The following is a 15100-nucleotide window of genomic DNA, read 5'->3' as shown; positions in this document are numbered from 1 at the left end:
CCATCCTGGGTATTATCCTGAGAAACTTAGATTCCTCGGTCCCTTAGGACTTGTGGTGAGTGAATGGCAAAGCCTCAGTTCCATCAAGAGTAGCATTTATTCAGGTAGGTGTTGCCACTCCTTCCCTGCCTTCCCAAATTCTATGAGGCCATATCCTCTATTGTAATCAAACAGTACTTTTACTTGTCAATCACAATTTTCCTGTCCCTGCTCCAGCATGTGAAATAAACACATCCATGCACAGAGTCCAAGTAAAAAAAAATCCCCAAAAGTACTTTCTCTGAAATCATTTTGGCCAGACTCCTTTTATTTAATAGGAAAGTTGTGATACAGTGCAACAATACATCATGCGTGCCAGAACAAGAAGAATGCCACTTTTGTGTAGGTAGGAAAATTGTTGTGATGTACAAAAGAGATATTGTTTTTCCATCACTTTGGCCAAACTTTACACTTAGCCTCTCATGTCAGGAGAGGGTGTGAGGGTAGATAGGATGTAGCCTTTGAAACTCCATCTCCACAGAGAAAAGACAGATGGAATCCAGCTGGCGGATATCACACACGTTTTCTGTTCTCCTCAATATCGCAGATCTGATAAACACGGAAGAATAACAAGCCTTTATAGAATACAGATGAACAGAAGAGCCTATTTGTATGTAAAAGAGCAGGGCCTCAGTTGGCTGAATACTTATTTTTGCTAAATGAAAGTTAACTCCCACGATCTCATAAAGCGAGAATCTACCTGTGCGAGGCACATACTTGATTATATACCACACAAATTTATTGACCTCCCATGGCTGCTGTTATCCTGATTTCATTTAACACCATATCATGTCAGACTCATATTGATAGCAAGGAAAAGCAACACAGGGCGGGGATATTCAGCAGGAGTTCATTGGGTTGTGTGTATCTTTGAACTGGAGAGCGTGGTTGGTAATCTGTGATCATCCGAAGTCTTCACTCTGGCTTTTAAAATAAAATCTTAGAAACCTGGGCATAATGTGCTAAGACAAGTGTTATCTAGTGATGGGAACCAGGAAATGGTAGCTGTGAATACCTGAGTGCGAATGACTCATCCAGTGACCTCCTTTGGCTTCTCTGTGTCCTCCTGTAACCTCCTCATCTTCCCTGCTTCAGACGGAGCTGTGAGCTTTTGTTACCCGGAGGATTTTATGATGTGATTTTGTGTTCCCCAGCAAAACTGCTGGAATTAATAAAAGAAGAGGCCTAAATTAGGATGTGTTTCTGCACAGGGTATTAACGTTGGTTTTATCTGTGCAGATATTGGGTCAGATTCTAATGTGTTTTTGATTAATACAGGGTGAATGTTGATCTCCTTTTACTCGGTAGGGCAGCACTGTCTTAATGGAAAGTGAACCCATAACATGGCATTGTGTTTGCTTAGATTTCCTCCTTATCCAAAGGAACCAATGCTTACATGAATTCCACAAAGAAGTAAACTTTAAGTGTATATTAATTTAATTGACCCCTGTACTGGGGTGGTACTCACATCTCTTCTTTCTGTTTTCTCCTGTATAATTTACAATGAAATGTTCCCCTCACTTGCTGCTATTCCCTTATGTATAGAATCATAGAATCATTGAATGGTTTGAGCTCAAAGCAACCTTAAAGATCATCTAATTCCAACCTCTTTGCCATAGGCAGGGACACCTCCCACTAGATCAGACTGCTCAAAGCACCATCCAACCTGGCCTTGAACACCTCCAGGGATGGGGCAGCCATAGCTTCCCTGGGTAACATGTGCCAGTGCCTCACCCCCTTCATTGTGAAGAAATTCCTTCTTATGTCTAGTCTAAATCTGCCCCTCTCTAATTTATAGGCGTTCCCCCTAGTTCTATCACTACATGCCTTTTATAAAAAGTCCCTCTCCAGGTTTATTGAACGTCCCCAGGAAGGACTTGATGTCACACAAAGCAAACCCCAAAGGATAGACCCTCTATCAGCATGAGCAAAAGTCTAAATTCCATCTTAGATGACAGCTCTGAGCTTGGCCCACCACTTCCATTTAAATCTATTGATAATTTGTGCAGTCATGGCTATAAGTGTTTCTTTTATTTCTCCTCAAAGGGAGCAGTGAAAGCTATTTTAAAAAGGCTTCTGGACTCTTAAAAGACACACTGAAACACATGTGAGAACACAGGTTATTACAGAAATGTAGATTATTTGATCTTAAACTCCTGTCTCCAACAAGGGCTACACCTGCTGTTCCAGAATACCTTGCAATCTTTTCTTACTCCTAAATCCTACAAAGCCCCTCTGATTTTGGCTGCTGGATTTCAAACCAAGAAATAAACGCACAGCAATAAGATACCTAAAACCAGAGGCACTTTTAAGAAGATTTCTCCAAAGCCAATTTTACTGAGTAGGCAAAATCTACTCAAAACTTTCACTGAATGACTTTATTTACTCTTCATGTATTTTTCACCTCAGCCGTTCAAATTGTAATCCTATTTTTCTACAACCCAGCCTCCTGCATCTGAGGTACTTACGTTTATGTTCATCTTGGAGCCTGTGAATAGTCTTGCTGAAGTAACAATTTTGCTTAAGGTTAAGCATAAGATGTATCTTGTTGAATCTAAGCTGAAGTCCCCTGCACATTTGCCTCCTGTGCACTCTGCTCCATGCTGGAAGCACCACCTCAGCTCCAGCTCTGGTTTTCCTATTCAGGGCAACAAGCATCTGCTGCATTTTCCACCCGATGCCTGAAAAACACAGAACAAGAGAGAACTGCTTCCCCCTTGAAGAATAAACCAGTTTTTGCAGATGATAGGTTTCATCTGTCTGATAACAAGATAACCACAGAAACAGAAATTGGATCAGAAATGCATTGTTTTAGGGGAACAATTTCCTGTATCTTTTAATTTTTGTTTTTTGTTTCCTGAAGTCAGTATAGCTACTTTCCTAACATTATTTCCCTATTTTCAGCCAATAAAAATCACATTGGTTATAGCATTAGTAGACAGTAAAATATACTAGAGGCTTTGGGAACATTCTAGAGCTGTGGGTGCTTTCATGGTTTTCCTGCTAAGATTTCAAGGGTTCTTGGTTTATCTGCTCTTTTACCTCTTATTTTTTACCCATGTTTGCTTTAGATTTAAAAAATGGAGGGAAAGAAAAGGAGAGGGGAAAAGGTCCCTATTAATAATGTTTCTAATGCATGGAATGGTTTTCCAGCAACACGTGTCCTATAGAGGCCTGAATTCTGCAAGTCCTTTCTATATAAGCACACACTATGCAAGAAAAGGAAAACCTGACCTAAGCCTGTGAGAGGTGACTTTGACAGATAAGAAGAGCAAAGACTGAGTGATAACAGGCTTTGTAGTAGTCATACACAACAGAGAAGCTCTTCTTGTGCAATGAAGTATAGGTTTATCTACTTCTCAGCTAGCTGATTTGGGAATTTTGTTAGATCATGCTTCATAAAGTACCAGGTTCAACTACTGACACTTTAAATTTGTAATCACAAAGGTAATGCTGCACTGCTGCAGCCAATAGTCATGTTTTTCCCCTGAGGAAACAAGGGGTTGAAGTTTTGCTTTCCGACCTGCTTTCTCTGGGATTCAATTTTTTGCACTTGCAGCTGTAACACGGATCAGATGTCTTCTGAGAAACCTGCCCTGCAGCCTGAGTTTTGTCCCAGACTCAAGACTGCCATGAGCAAGCACCCCTTGATGCAACCTATAGACAGCAATGAGATCAGAAAGTGCAGCAGGATGAAAATAAAACACATTAAAGTCAGGAGTGGCTGGAAAAAAAAGCTTATCTTATTCTTGTGCAGCAGACAAGGTTGTAGACTCACCATTCATGTCACCTTGAACTGTAAAGGCTGTTGGCAGTGAAAACAACAGGCTCTACCACAAATAGTTCAGAAGAAAAATCAAGGAAATGAGTGAAAACAAGGAAACTTCACCACCTCCATTTCATTTCCCTTTCTCTGTAGACTTTGCATCCTTCCGTTGTTGGTGGATAGCTGCTAGATCTTACTTTATTTTGGTCCCAGTTGAGACATATTGGGCTGGGTCACAGACTCAGCACACTGGAGTTGAACTGCTAGGGACAGTGAACTAGTGGGAATAGTTGTGTTCATGGGGTGGAATGCAGGCTGGAAATGCAGTTGGCAAAGGCTATTATTAATAATAATTCTGCTCCTTAAAAAAGGTGGAAAACATGAGCCTCATGAAAAAAAATTTGCCCTGCAGAGAAGGACCTGGGGATACTGGTGGACAAAAAGTTGGACGTGAGCTAACAACGCGCATGCATTGCCCAAAAGCTGACTGTATCCTGGGCTGCATCAAAAGAATAGTGGCCAGCAGGTCAAGGGAGATGATTCTGTCACTCTACTCAGCTCTTGTAAGATCTCATCTGGAGTACAGCATCCAGCTCTGGGGCCCTCAGCACAGGAAGAACATGGAGCTGTTGGAATGGTTCCAGAAGAAAGCCACAAAAATGATAGGGCTGAAGCACCTTGTGAGGACAGGCTGAGAGAGTTGGGGTTGTTCAGCCTGGAGAAGAGAAGGCTGCAGGGAGACCTTATAGTGGCCTTCCAGTATTTAAAGGTGGCCCATAGGAAAAAAGAGGAGGGGCTCTTTATCAGGGAGTGCAAGAAAAGGAGAAGGGGTAATGGTTTGAAACTAATGGAGGGTAGATTTAAACTGGATATAAGGAATAATTTTTTTACAATGAAAGTGACAAAACACTGGAACGGGTTGCTCAGCAAGGCAGTGGAAGCACCATCCATGGAAACATTCAAGGTCAGGTCGGATGGGGCTCTGAGCAACCTGATCTAATTAAAGATGTCCCTGCTCTTGCAGGGGCGTTTGACTAGATGACCTGTAAAAGTCCTTTCCAAACCACTGTATTTTATGATGTTATTAAAAATTATTCTTAAGGTTTTGCTGAAGAAAACGGACATTTACCCTCTTCCACTTCACTAGGCCTGTTAAATAACCCTCAAATCTTTGTGTCACATTTCTTTGAGTGCTTTTCACCAGGCTTGAAAACACTATGCAACTTACAAACACAAAATAACTCGTCATGGATAAAACACACATTTTGGGAGAGATTGAGGCTTATTTGCAGCTCCCCAGATTGTGACTAACTTGCTAGTACGCTAAGCATTAATAATATTTACCACGTACTGTTGCACTGTATTCCCCTCAGTGAGTTTCTGCTGGATGGGCAGCTGTTAATTGGTTGCTCTCTTGTGCCTTGGGACAGGCTAAGCCTTGACCCTTATGAACTCCTGTTTCTTCCTCCTGTCTACTCTTCCTCTTAAGGATTTATGTCTTCTGATATTTCTGGCTTTTTCTCTGAAGGTCTGATAACATCACACCTTTGTTTTTAACTGTGGTTAATCAATATTGACTCATCTCTCACCGTTGTGTTCTGTTTTCAGACTTTGATTGTGTTAGTGGTCTACGTACTCACACACAGATTAATGGTCACAGACAAAGCAGAGGATTTTCTCTAAAGCTATAGATCTGCGTTATTTTCTGGACAGAGTCAAAGGCCTTAGACACTACAAACACAAACCACAGGTTATCACCACAAACTAGATAATATCTTAATAGGAAGATGAGTCTATTTAATGCCCTGGACACTTAACATGTGCGTCATAAAGAAAAATACAACTTATGATTAAGTTCCAACATTTTTTCACCTTCATGGTTCTTCCCAGCCATTTTTCCAACTGCTTGTTCATATAATTCTAATGCCACTTATATGGTGTCCACCAAGACCACAAGAAAACATTGGTCACGTGGTATCAATGGTATGATGTCAAGTTCAGGCTTCATGAAATGGGAAATAGATGAGATCTGTGGTCCTGGGACTTTCTTCTTATCAGAAATAGACTACAGCATATTCTGAAAACTGAGGGAGAAGCCTCTTTGCAACACTGGTTTGTCAAATCCAGATTTGGAATCCCACATAATCAGTACCTGGCAGCAGACATTCTGCTGCTATTCCGATTTAATGTAAGGTAGGTCCCTACAGCAATACCTGGCAGAAGAAAATTTCAAATGGTATCACTCGATATGTGAATGAGAGTAGAATTTGGCATCAGCACTGTCAGTTCTCTTGGTTTGGCTACATGTTCCTCACTGCGCCTGGAGGTCAAGAATATTGCTTGCTGACTTCCTTCATTTTCCCCCTCTCAGTTTTCTTTAAATCTTTCTAATTATTGCATTAGGAAAAAGAAAAGGAGGGAGATACCAAAGACAGACCAGGCACAAGGTGTAAGAACAACAACCCCAGGCTTCAGCAGCAAGGAACCTGTCAACCTAACTGCTTTTCCGGATATATGAAAATATTGTCTGTGAAGAGGAGAGGAAGAAAACACAGATAGTTAAGGGCCCTTTAATCTAGCAGAAAAGAAGCATCACAGGAACCAAATTAAAGCCAGACTCATTCATATGAAAAATAAGTTAGCAGAAAAGATGATTAACCATCAGGACAGAGTACAGAGGGAAGTTGTAAAATTATTCCCTATGTCCTGGTGTCTTCAAATCAAGATTGGATTCTATCCTGTAAAAGTGCTTTGATCAAAGAAATTCTTGGACTTGACACAGAGGTCAGGCAGATAAGGTGATCATTCCTCTGACCTTAAAACTCCACAAATATGTACCTTCAGAGGGAAAGGCCAGACTGTGGTTGCAGTCTGGCCCAGGGACACCAGAGATTTCAGTTCAAGGCCTGGCTCTGTCACAGACTTCCAAAATAGCTACAAGTAACTTGTGTAGTTTATCTGTGCCTCTGTTCACCATCTGTAAAGTCTGGAGAAAAATGCTTCTCCTTGTTAGCTATTTGGGGCATGGAAAGCAATTTATTAAGTGTATGTGCAGACTTTTCTTAAGTTTGCAAAGGAAAATCTCTAAACATCATTGCAAATCACATCTATCTACCAGGAAATCTTGATGATACAGAAGGAAAATCTATTGGTAGGCAGGTAAGGAAATGCTTTGCTTTCATTAGTAGCCTCCTGAGTGCACAGATCAGAGTGTGAGGGTGGTCACTTAGTCAGAGAATTATGATTTCATCTCAGGATGCTTCTGGATACAAATAGAATCCAAGGCCTCCTCATGGGGGAGCCTCTCACTTCCTGCAGTGGCATTTGCAACATTGCACTCATTTATGTTCTCAACAACAATAATCAAATGACCAGTGTCTGTCTTTAACCATGTACAATGAAGACTTGTGCTCTCTTTGCTTAGCTAAGAAACTTTGTGAGCATCTGCCAAGAAATGAAAGATCATTTTGAATGGCTGGATCAAATTCAAACCATGTTCCAGAGAGTTGGAAGGCTCATAGTCTTGTCCACTGCCCAGCTGCTCTTCCCTTCCTCACATCTTCATTGTGTCTATCAGTCTATATGACTGCTGGAGCTAAATTAGCTGACTGCTCCACCTGGTAGCTGGACACGCTTTCAGAAATGAGCTGAGCGTGAGCTGAGCGTCTACTCAGTCAGGGAGAGAAAGACTGCATCCCAGCTGGAATTTCAGAGCAACATCTCAACAAGTCCTTATGTGAGCTGCTGTTCCTTATGTCTGCTTGAGAGAGAATGGGAGCTTACATAGCAGTATGCATAAGATGCTTTTCGTTCCTGAACCTTCTGTTTCACTCCCTGATGGTGGCCAACATGGACTTGTATATGTAACCATATATGTGTTAAAAAATATGTCCTATCTAAAACATATGTAACAACACTTCACATATATATGGGAAAGTGTTGGTTTCTCCGTCTATGAAGATAATTATTTCAGCAGTGAGTTATGGTCCTACAAAAGCATCTTCTTTAAAGACAGAAAACAGAGCTAACAAAAGAAAGCAATAGCCACCAACACACAGGTTTTCTAGGGCTCCTCTAAGGAGTGCAAGGAGAACACTAAGGACCATTGTTTCCAGGTCCCCACTACTCCTAACAAACCTCATCAAGCTTCAAGCATGACTACTGTCAGAATAAGGCACTGAAAGATTTATGAAGAGTTGGAGAAGGAAAGGAAAAGACAGCTGTTGGGATAACTGGAGAGCCATATCAGAAATACAGTAAGACACAGCTCCACAGAGCTGAAAGATGCACTTATGTTATCCTGCCAATCCCCCCTTGGCACAATGTCTCTGTACGTGATACTCTCAGTCTATCACTGGTTCTCTGTGATATGAGTCTATCTGGTTTCTCATGGCTGCTATAAACCCTTCTACTGTACCAATCTCATTTAACAGTTCCATTGACTTGAAAAGAACCCAAGTAAAATTGCTGTGCAATTTCTGCTGGCGTTATTATGGCTGCATCACTTGTCAGTTTTCGTAAACAAGACAAATAGAGTTAAACTTAAAGCATCAGATATGAAGAAATTTGGCATGTTATAGCAGCCCTTCAGAAATATTTTTGACAGGTGTCTTATAAAAAAAGAAACAAGAAGATGCCAGAAAGGATAATAACTACAAGTTTTTCTTTTGCAAAATTGTTTTGCCCAAGGAGGCTGCAAGAAATTCATGATCACTGCCCTACCTATTCAGCACTATTAGCTAATACTGCTGTCACACACAGCAGTCTGTACCTGGACTGACTCCCTGAAAGCAGTGAGATTTGTATCTATCTCAGTATCTTGGAGCCTAGTGGATCAGAGGTGAGACCACTGGAATCCAACTACCTAAAGGCTCGAGGCTAAAAGGCAGAACAGCAGGAGGCATGCAAAGCTGGAAGGGAGTGGGGAAATGTTCCTCATAGGGCACAGGGAAAACCCCTCCATACAATTGATTTCTAAACGTATCTGCACAGCAGAAGGACATCCAGTCTGAAGGATCTGTGTGAAAGATCATCCCCCACTCTTCCCCACACAAGTGTTTGGGTTGTGCCTACAGCTACTCTGTGCTTGAAAGAAGACAAGAATCTCCCTTCTAGCATTTGCATGAGAAGACCTCCCTTATCACATCCAGGAGAAAATCTCTGGAGAGGTGGGATGGGGGAAGGTAAGCTCACAGCCCCACACCATGCTGACCAGGGAGGATGAAATGACATGCCAGTGGCACAGTGCACCAAGGCGTGCTGCAGCAAGAGGAATTACATGTTCAAGGGCAGTCCATGAAGTAAGCATGGTTCTCCCTTGCTGCTGAGTCCTAAGACCTCTCAGTCCACAAGGGGGTCAGACTACAAAACAGAAAACGAGTCAGTCATGCAGAGGCCTAAGCCCACGGCTCCAGCCACAGTAGGCACTTCCTAACCTGAGGTCAGAACATCTTCTGGAAGAGATTTACAGTTCATATGATAAACCGCACTAGCTCCTAGCCAGAAAGGAAAAAACAGCCCTAAAAACAACAGGTTTATAAAGATCAGTGACAGAGGTCAAGTCATTGATGCTCAGAAGACAAAGCCGCTGGTTTCTACCATTGTCTGAGTGCTACACAGTCAATAAAGAACTTCAATAATGATATATAGCTCTTGTCTCTTGTGTAACTGTAAAACATAATGGGATAGATTTTCACCATTAGGAGAGTTCAGGACATTTATGATGTCACTTTATTTTTCTCTTTCTTCACTCCTGGAAATGCTGTACATTGAAGTCTTGACAGAGATGCTTGTAGGGAGAGGTGTTGAAATTTGAGAGTGACAGACTGGACAGAGTGATCAGGAATGTATGAGCAAAAAAAGAGCTCTACTCTGTATGACTCCTTGGTTTTTGAGGAATTAAAAATTCCCATTTTTGCAGACTTCTGGACAGATTGTGCTTTAGAATTGCCTCTTCTGCTGCAGTGAAGAAAGAAAAACATGCAGTAGTTCTGGTGGAAGCTAATGGGAAAATATTTTCCCGCCTTACATTGGTGTAAAGCAGCTGATTGCATTGTCTTTTTATCCATTTCCCTCAAAGAATTAAAGATTCGCATTAGAGTTGTAAGTGTCTAAACAGTTTGATATGTGTGAATTTGAGTCTCATTCTGGACTCATGCTGAAAGTCACATTCAGTTGATCCACACGGAAACAGGCATCTTGTCCTTCAAGACGAGAAGATACAGGCAGTCAAGGGTGATGCCAGTTTCTTCTGGGCCACAGGCTACGAAGCCCATGCAACTTGAGCACTGCAGATCTTACTACATTGGCTTCAGACAAGCTTTGGGCAAAGAAACATCTACAGTCTCAAACGGGTCAAGACACATACGGTTCTGTTACCCCAAATTATCTGATGCCCAGGAGCAATCAGGGAAAGTAAGCGAGAAAGAAACTTCTACCTGAAATGAACTCACCATTCTTTTTACCACCTTAGCTCTAGCAGACTCCCTGCTGACTCCCTAGCAGATCTTCTGACTGTGATTTTAATGAGTGACATACATATGCGCAGAGTATGTTTTTGCACTGAATAGTTGCACTAATTTCTGGAAAAATCAATCAATAATCTAGAAAAATGCAAGTACAGTAGCATGTGAAGACAGCTATGGCTTGTTGCATATCAGTCAGTCATTATTGATCAGAATATCGATTTTTTACGTTTATGTACTTTCTGAACATTCACAGCCTTCTTTCAGCTAATTGAATATTACTGTTGGTAATAGACATTAATTTATTTTACACAAAATTTAGTTCTGGGAATACTGGTGAATAAATGGTCTCAATATGTCCATGTTTATATAGAGAGATTTCCAGACTTTTAAGGATGATAAAAATGAAACTATAATAATTAATTGAGTGTGTGTCTTAAAAGGATAAGGAAATTCTCTCTGATTCATCTTTAGCCATTGTAATAAGCCGTATGCCAAACATCTTGTCATTAAAGAAGAAAGGGAGGAAGTACTGGTACAATTGTCTTAGAGGAACAACCTTTGCTAGATTCTCACACAAGACCTCAGGCTTTAGTGATGATCTTATTAACACTACTGCTGCAGTTGCTCAGAGTTGTCCTGAGGCCATTGAACTGGGTACATGGCAAGCAGACTGGATTTAAACCAGTTCTGCTTTCCTCAGCCTCAGACCTCCCATGTGGTTCACAGCTGGGCTGGACCTGAGCTGGCTCTGGTGGGACAGCTTCAGCTGCTGCTGAAGGTACTGCAATGTCCGTGACAAACCACTTGTATGTGTGTGAGAGAGAGAGAATTCAAGCTGAGGAATGTTGCATCAAAAATATATTAAGAAGTACAAACAGAGGCTGGCAGACAAGAAAACACTTTCACTGCTGTTCCACTTTACCTCCCAACTGCAGCAATAAGCAGTGTCTCCCTTTTCTCTTGTCTCGTGGTATAGGAGCCCTGGTAGATGTTTTGTCCATTTTAATCAGAACAGCTTCTGAGCTGCATAGGATCCTGCTCATTCTGGTTTTCACCACCTGCAGCAAGTGGACGTGAACCCACAACATCCTTAACTGCATTCCAATCCAACCAAAACACAAGCATTAATCATACAGTTACAAAGTCCTTCGGCTACCTTAGATAGAAAGATTTATGTCCTCACAGTCTTGGCTAGCCCATTATTGCTCATTCATTGTGCTTGCCTACAAGTTATGACTGCTCTTGCCATTTAATTTTTAATGCAGATGTAGCCTCATCTCACTATGCTCCAAGAAAACTGTAAGGGTACTGGCTGTTACTATGGATTAATCTTGGCAAAAGAAGCATGTGCAAGCAAAGTCTCCTCTCATTGCATGATGGTTCACAACACCCTACTCTGACTTTTATACAAGAACCATGTTTTATTTCTAAGCAAGTGTACTGTTTAAATTTGCTTCAGTTAGAGGCCTGAACCAGAGAAAAGGAGTAAAATTTCCCTGATGAGACATATGAATTCAGAGAACATGTCTGAATCAAACATTATGGGTCTAGATGTGTTTACTGCTATTCATAAAGCCTATTGCTGTTCTTATCTAGTGCTTCTCTTCTGTTTCATTTCTTTGCTGAGTGCTCATCATCTCATTATCAGTAGTCTAGGGCCTGAGGGGAACTTCAATATTTATATTCCTTAGATTTTAACCCAAATCAGATTATATTACTGTGATTCTCAAATTAGTGACTCAATTCAGTCATTTCTATCTATGTAACATAAACCGACTTGTCTCTTCTTTCTTGATTTCCAAGCACTTAGAATCCCTGTGCAGGTGTATCGAAACCGTGAAGCACAATGCCAAGTATCAGCAAATCACCTGCAAAGCAACCAACATCCAGCCACAACCAAAATTTTAGTATATAGGCAGGAGATGATCCATCTACTGCTATCTGTATGATGTGCTGGTATGATGTGTAGATGCCTTCACAGAGCTCCAATGCTTGTCCCTCAGAGCCCAGGTTATTCACCCAAAAGGCAGGAGATTCCTGCATACTTCTGAGCCACTAATGATTTCCAGAAGGAATCACATGTGCTCAACAATGCGTAAGAGAATTCAGGAATGGGGAGTTGATGTTGCAAAACCACATGATCTAGGCTTAAGTTCCTTCTTTCCCATACAGCTGCTTTAGGCCCAGCAGCTACAGCATTTCTAGTAAAGTACAAACCACATCAGAGAGGAGCATCAGACACTTGGTTTTAGCCAAGGAGCTGGAATGTGATGCCCCATCATCCCCTCATTCCCCAGCAAGCAGCCCCAGTAGACATCTTTTCCACTGGGGCCACTGGTAGACCCTGTGAGCCAAATGCTGAACCAGACAATTCTCCTGACTATGTCATGAGTGAGCTGCAAAGCAAGAAAGTCCTCTGCTGAGGCACTGGCATCTCACATCATTTAATACTGCATGGAGACCACAACTTGTGGCTGTTGCAGCGGGCGTTACTCCACAGCAGACCATCCCTTGACAGCTGCAAGGTGCTATGGGCTTCCTCAAAGCCTTACCAGATACCGAAGGCCATATCCTGTTCAAGTGCAGATCCGAAGCAGAGGAAACCCCAAGGCAGATCCTGACCTGGGCTGGAGTTCCCCTACTGTGCCTCAGTTCCCATGTGAAGGAGCTGTGGAGCGAGTGACTCAGGCACTTCAGGGATCCCAGTGCAGGTGAGTCAGCACAGGGAGCTGAGCTGCTGTAGAGGCTCCAATCTGAGTCGCCTCTGGCTGAGACGGTGTGGAAGAAGGATGGGTGCTGCAGCTAATGGGGACTTGCAGCTCCATGAGCGAGAGAGTGCAAAAGTGGTCTAAATTCATCTTTCCTGCTCCATCTCTAGCCAGCTCTATGCCAACTGCATGGCGACAGACACCATTCCTCTGCTTTGTACGCTTGTGGTCACAGCCTTTGAGGACAGGAAAGGCTGTTAAGTCACCTAGCCTGATCCTGTGCCTCACAGAGCCTGTAAAAGTTTAACCAATATTTTCTGCTTGTGTTTCGTGCAGCAGCATACCTTGCATGACCCACAGGACCCACAGCCATTGCGTGGGGTTTTGTAGATAATTGAATTTCAGTTGGTCCCATCAGGCTTCAACAATTCCCTTCTTACTTTCTGTTCTATATCTCTCACCATGGGCACCAAACCAACAGAAGAATAATGACAACAGCTGAAAAAAAAGTCAGGTTTGTGGTTGGAAATCTGGAGATCATGGAGAAAAATCAATGTACCCAATAAAAACAAAAGCACCATTTCTTTGTTTATCAAACAAACTAATAAGGGTTTTACGCATCACTAGGACATAAACTAGAAAATTAAATGAATTTAAATAGTTTGGATCTGTCCAAGTGGTGGTAAAGTACACCTTTCATTCTTTATTGCCTCTTACAAATGATTAGCTTGGTAGAAAAAATTCCATTGAAATTATTTTCAGGGTTAGATTTTTTTCTATCAAAATTATTTCCTCATGACAGCTGTTTCCTCCTTTTTGGAGGAAAACATCAACTTTATGTCAAAAATTGTCTCATTGGAGATGTAGGTGAAGGTTAATGTTTTCAAATCTGGGTGTCCAAAACTAGGCCTCTATATAGAAAAGTAGAAAACAGCTTAAATGAAGAGTCAATTTATCTCTACTTTATGAAGGTGTTTCTTAAAAGAAGTGCATGTGTTGAATCTGTGGATGAGAAGACATAAGGCAGGTGATCTTTCAAGGAGCTGAGTGCTCCCGGTGTTTGGTTAGATAAACTGAAGCTGTAGGTACTCCAGACCTGTGAAACTAATTCACTTCTGCATAACTACTTAACTTCAAGTTCAGAAATGTTAAAGATAGTAAGGTTTGAAATATTTAGCTAAAAGCAAAAAAAAAAAATCACTGGAGTAAAAATGGCCGAAGAATTCTTTATGGCTTTGCAAATCCAAGTTGCTGTCTATGTTGGACCCTTTTGTCATGAGTTGAACCTCATCTGGTATGGTGGTCTAGGACATAGAGCTTACAAGCCTCTGGTTACGTAGGACTTTGGTGGCTTCCAGAGTTTGCCTTGTCCGGATTGTCTCCAGATGAAATTCACTGATGGAGGATCAGGAATAGCTGATAGTAACTCAAGGTGCCAGAGCAAGTCCCAAGGGCAGCAGAGCAGAGGGTCTGTCTACTGGCAGGCTGCGAGATCTCCACTGGACACCCAAGAGCAGTCACATGATTGAATAGTGGGAAGAAGGCAGAGTGTGTTATACTTGCAGCTGAAAGAGACATATTGATGTCATTGCATAGGCTTAATCCAGTTGCTGTCTAATGAATTTAAAACTTTTTAATGTTTCTGCAAACTATTCTTTAATATATGCTGGCTTCTGTCTGTGGCATCATTATGCTTCCTCAGTGAGAAATTATTATGGAACAAATTAAATTCTAAGAGATAATTTTGCCTCTGGGTTGGCTATATCCTGGGCATTAGTCGTCTAAAACGGCTGTGAATATACTAATAGACAACACATTGCTCATGAAAAATAAAGGCCAATATATACTTACATATTTATTTCCATCTTTTAGATTATAACGCTGCGATAACAGCTTCAGCAGAGGACGTTTCCTAAGTGACAGGCAGAGGTTAATGACTTTGACTTTGCCTCTGGCCATACAAGCTCCTCCCAGCTAGTCATTAATTCTCAAGAAATGTCTCCTGTCTTGACTGTTATTTGTTTAAGTCTACTTTTAATTCCATGCCAGCCACTGGGAGTGGTGCCTCTTGTATTACAAAGACAATCTCCTGAGTAATAACTTTATGCACTCAAACTTTA

General features: G+C 41.6%; 1 long non-coding RNA gene across 2 annotated transcripts; it reads right to left on the bottom strand.

The window, feature by feature from the left end:
- Positions 1-359: 359 nt before the first annotated feature.
- Positions 360-13143, bottom strand: LOC128851954 (uncharacterized). Of its 2 annotated transcripts, none has more exons than XR_008449475.1 (4): positions 12825-13143; positions 2508-2720; positions 1055-1201; positions 360-959 (listed from the first exon to the last, which is right to left on the bottom strand). It is a non-coding gene; the product is annotated as an uncharacterized LOC128851954 (long non-coding RNA). The 2 variants fall into 2 exon arrangements; XR_008449474.1 differs by having other exon boundaries at positions 360-588.
- Positions 13144-15100: the final 1957 nt, after the last annotated feature.

The sequence above is a fragment of the Cuculus canorus genome, chromosome 4 (genome assembly GCF_017976375.1).
Source record: "Cuculus canorus isolate bCucCan1 chromosome 4, bCucCan1.pri, whole genome shotgun sequence".
NCBI classification, from domain to species: domain Eukaryota; kingdom Metazoa; phylum Chordata; class Aves; order Cuculiformes; family Cuculidae; genus Cuculus; species Cuculus canorus.
This window is presented reverse-complemented; position numbering and strand designations above follow the sequence as displayed.